Source organism: Schistocerca serialis, chromosome 9, assembly GCF_023864345.2.
Source record: "Schistocerca serialis cubense isolate TAMUIC-IGC-003099 chromosome 9, iqSchSeri2.2, whole genome shotgun sequence".
In the NCBI taxonomy this organism is placed as follows: domain Eukaryota; kingdom Metazoa; phylum Arthropoda; class Insecta; order Orthoptera; family Acrididae; genus Schistocerca; species Schistocerca serialis.
The window spans coordinates 440,472,774-440,476,838 of NC_064646.1; the positions used below are offsets into that span (position 1 = coordinate 440,472,774).

The 4,065-nt window shown below is 40.0% G+C and overlaps 1 non-coding gene across 1 annotated transcript; it reads left to right on the top strand.

Moving 5' to 3' along the window:
* Positions 1 to 2,616: 2,616 nt before the first annotated feature.
* On the top strand, positions 2,617 to 2,690 carry Trnat-ugu (transfer RNA threonine (anticodon UGU)). Its single transcript has one exon. It is a non-coding gene; the product is annotated as a tRNA-Thr (tRNA).
* Positions 2,691 to 4,065: the final 1,375 nt, after the last annotated feature.

The window sequence follows — 4,065 nt, forward strand, 5'->3', positions numbered from 1 at the left end:
AACATCACCTTATTAAAACAAAAGTAATCAGCATATTTTGTAATTGATTGCTTATTTTAATTTCATACAACTTAACTAACAGTATATTAGCTGATAACACAAAAAAGTTTGAGCATTTAACTACAAACTGAAATAAAGTATGAAAAAGTACAAGTAGTTTCATAATAGTTCTGGTCCATCATGTTTGGAATGAAACTATTAAAAAAATGAAACACATAATGCTTGTTTTTGAGTAACAGGTATCTATACATAGCTAAATTTAACACAATAGGTACCAGTAGTAATTCTGGAACAACTTTCTATAAAGTATACAGTAACACAAACTTGAGACAAAAATTAAGTTTTGAGTTGAAAGCAATTTCCCAATAAATTGTCTTGGAACTTCACAGATTACATTTTACTAAAGCCAACTGAGTTTGGTTTACATCACTTTCATTAAACCTTAACTGGTCCAGTGAAAAAAAAATTGCATCAAAACTCTAGTGGGATCTGAGAAACCCCAATGACTGAAAATAAGATGTTATCACAAGTAATTACATTTACGTGTCAAATAAGATACATATTATTACATGTGAATGTGTAATACATGAACTATGTGTATATATATAAATTATGTGTGATTACATAATTAAATTGTGCATGCAAAATAAGTCATGTTATTTTACACAGTCTGTGCAAATACATACACTGTGTTCCAAACAAAGCAAGTTATGACACTTTACACAAGAAAATTCTGTCGTTTTCTCGAGGGCACAACTGACAATGCCCCTTTCTGACACGTGACTCTTGACTCCCCATTCCTTCGTCTCCACCTCTATTTTTTTGCAACATCCTGCTGCGACTCCCTTGGAAAATATCTGGTTTCACGTCTATTCGTATGCTCTTTTGTAAGTGCCATTCCTAATGAAGTTAAAAATTCCCTTCTTGGCATCTTCTGTGCTGTTGAATTAGGCTTGCAATATGACACAGTAGCGCTGTTTCCACCAGCAATGTCCAACACTGCAAAGAAAATAGCCATAGGCCATCTCCTTGTGCATCTCAAAGTAGTGTATGTACCACATAGCTGGTCAAGGGTATCCACCCCAATCTTTGTCTCATTGTAGTTGGTTATCATTTCAGGTTTTCCAGCTATGTTTTGTTGTATATCACTGGAGAGAGCATGAAAAATACTGCAAAATCTCACCTTTCCCAGCTCTCTAGCTCAATTAGGGCAACTCCTAGGGTAATTTAAAGAAAAAAGGTCTGCTCACACATTTTTGGCTAGTTTTTGAAAAGTTTACATGACCATATTTCAGGAATGCTTTGAGGTAAAAACTTTAAATTTGGTATTTTCCTTAGTGTCAGCACCAACTATAAGTATACCAACTTCCAACAAAATCTAAGAGGGCGAGGTCAAATTTTTATTTAAAGTGTGTTGATTTGACATGGAATGACCCTACACTATCTTTTGCATGTCCTTGGACTTTTTTGTAATGAATAAATGTGGTCATTGTAAACAGTGCCAGAACTTGTTAGCTGTGCTGCCATTTCTTGTTCAGGTGTGGTAGTGGAACTAGCTGCTTTATTTGACATCTTCAAGGTTCGTGGTTTGTGTGTCTAAAACAGAAATATTGCTCCACATTACTAAAATAGAAAAGTGAGGAACAAAATAGTCTTATGCTAATTTGTTAGTTGTTTGTTTCATGATTTATGATCAGAATAAACATTATGGTAATCCATGTACAAGGGTTCAAACATGCAAATAAAACTTCATTACAATATGCAGAGTATTTAAACACAAAAATATAGTATTTTTGAAACACACACACACACACGCGCGCGCGCGCGCGCGCCGTTGTTTGCAACTGTGGTAACAGAAACTCAAATCAGCTTTTAAAACTGGTATGTTTACTTTTGAGGCACATTTTTTTCACTTAGTTGGCTATGAATAACATTCTATCAAAATATTTTGCACCTTTCTGAGACTGAGGTGAGGAAAGTGTGCCTAAATCGTGTTTTCTTCTTGTATTTAATCTATATTTGTGCCAGAAAATACGTAGAAGAAAGAAAACACAGATCAGTCAAAAAAAGTTGCGAAATCAGTTCAAGATTATTACACAGCCAGTTGCATTTCATAGCAATAAAAGATTTGCTAACTCAAATCTCCTGATGCCTGCATATCAGTCTCTTCAAAAGTTCTACAGTTAAAATATTGTTCACAAAAATAACTTACCTTCTGCTGTATATGGTCCGGAAAACGAAAGAGAGATAGAACAGCATCATCTTTCAGCCTTCGGCAATTTACGTAGTTTGCAAGGAAACAACTTACTTTGAAATGTTCAGAACAGGAAAAATGATGTTCTGTTGGTTGGAAACCTTTCCCTCATGACAGCGTTTAACCACTTTTGTAATTGATGACTAACTGACAACCTCAGCTGCCGACAGGTGTTGTTGATATACCTCGATGTGGACAGCTGAAAATGTGTGCCCCGACCGGGACTCGAACCCGGGATCTCCTGCTTACATGGCGGATGCTCTATCCATCTGAGCCACCGAGGACACAGATGAATAGCGCGACTTCTGTCTCACGAGAAGCGTGCCAGGGATAAGCCCCTCCAGTCGCGCTATTCATCTGTGTCCTCGGTGGCTCAGATGGATAGAGCGTCTGCCATGTAAGCAGGAGATCCCGGGTTCGAGTCCCGGTCGGGGCACACATTTTCAGCTGTCCACATCGAGGTATATCAACAACACCTGTCGGCAGCTGAGGTTGTCAGTTAGTCATAATTTATTCCAGGGAAAAGCTGCACGGTCATCAACAGTAACTGTTCTTTCGAGAACAAATTACTGTCTTCGTATATACTTTTGTAATTGCTGTGGTTTTGAAACAGGAAACCTGCCAATAAATGCACGACCATTGTGCCAATATTATGTTATAAACAATTTTGTCAGGTATGTGCATTAACATTCAAAACTTCTAAGTAGAGCCACGTACCTGTGAAAGGTAATATTGGTTCCTTCCTGGAATTTATTTGTACAATTAAATGCTGCACAGCTCTTCATGGTTTTCTTCTGTAAACTGGAGTATGTAAACTGTACAAATACCCGTAAAAAATACTGTATGCATACACTGTGGTGTCACCGCCAGACACCACACTTGCTAGGTGGTAGCCTTTAAATTGGCCGCGGTCCGTTAGTATACGTCGGACCCGCGTGTTGCCACTATCAGTGATTGCAGACCGAGCGCTGCCACACGGCAGGTCTAGAGACACTTCCTAGCACTCGCCCCAGTTGTACAGCCGACTTTGCTAGCTATGGTCACTGACAAATTACGCTCTCATTTGCCGAGACGATAGTTAGCATAGCCTTCAGCTACGTCATTTGCTACGACCTAGCAAGGCGCCATTATCATTTGCTGTTTATCTTGTGATGCATGTCCCGTCAGACCGATGTTCACCAATTATGGATTAAAGTTAAGTATTCCAACAGATACGTACTATTTTTGCTAGTCTCATACCCTGACCTGTTCCAGACCTCACGCCATCCTGCGTGAGCTTAAACGCTTGCCTTTCGGCTACCCGTCATTGTGGATTGGCTCTCTTGCCAGTTCACAACAGTTTGGCGACGAGAATTCTGCGTTCGTACCTATATTGATTTACTTGTGTCATGGCTTCACCACAATCTCCAGATGTACTGTCCGAATTTTATCGCTTGCAGAATCAGCAGACGCAGGCCTTACTGGATGCCCTTGGACAGCTCGTCCAGGGTCAACGTGCAATGCAAAACGATGCGGCAGCCGCCGCTCCACCGCTCCCGCAGCCACAACACACAGTTGCACCACCTTTTCGTCCTTATGATGCGGCACTGGAAAGCTGGATGGAGTGGTCACGCCAATTTGAATTCCATCTCGCCGCCTACAGAATTCAAGGTAATGAGCGGCAGCCTTTTTTGCTTTCTTGTGTCGGAGTGGCCACCTACCGTGTGATAGTGAAATTATTTCCCCGACACGACGTAGCAACTCTGTCCTACGACGAAATTTTGTCTGCATTAGATGCATATTTCAAAGAATCAGTCAATATAGTTGCGAAA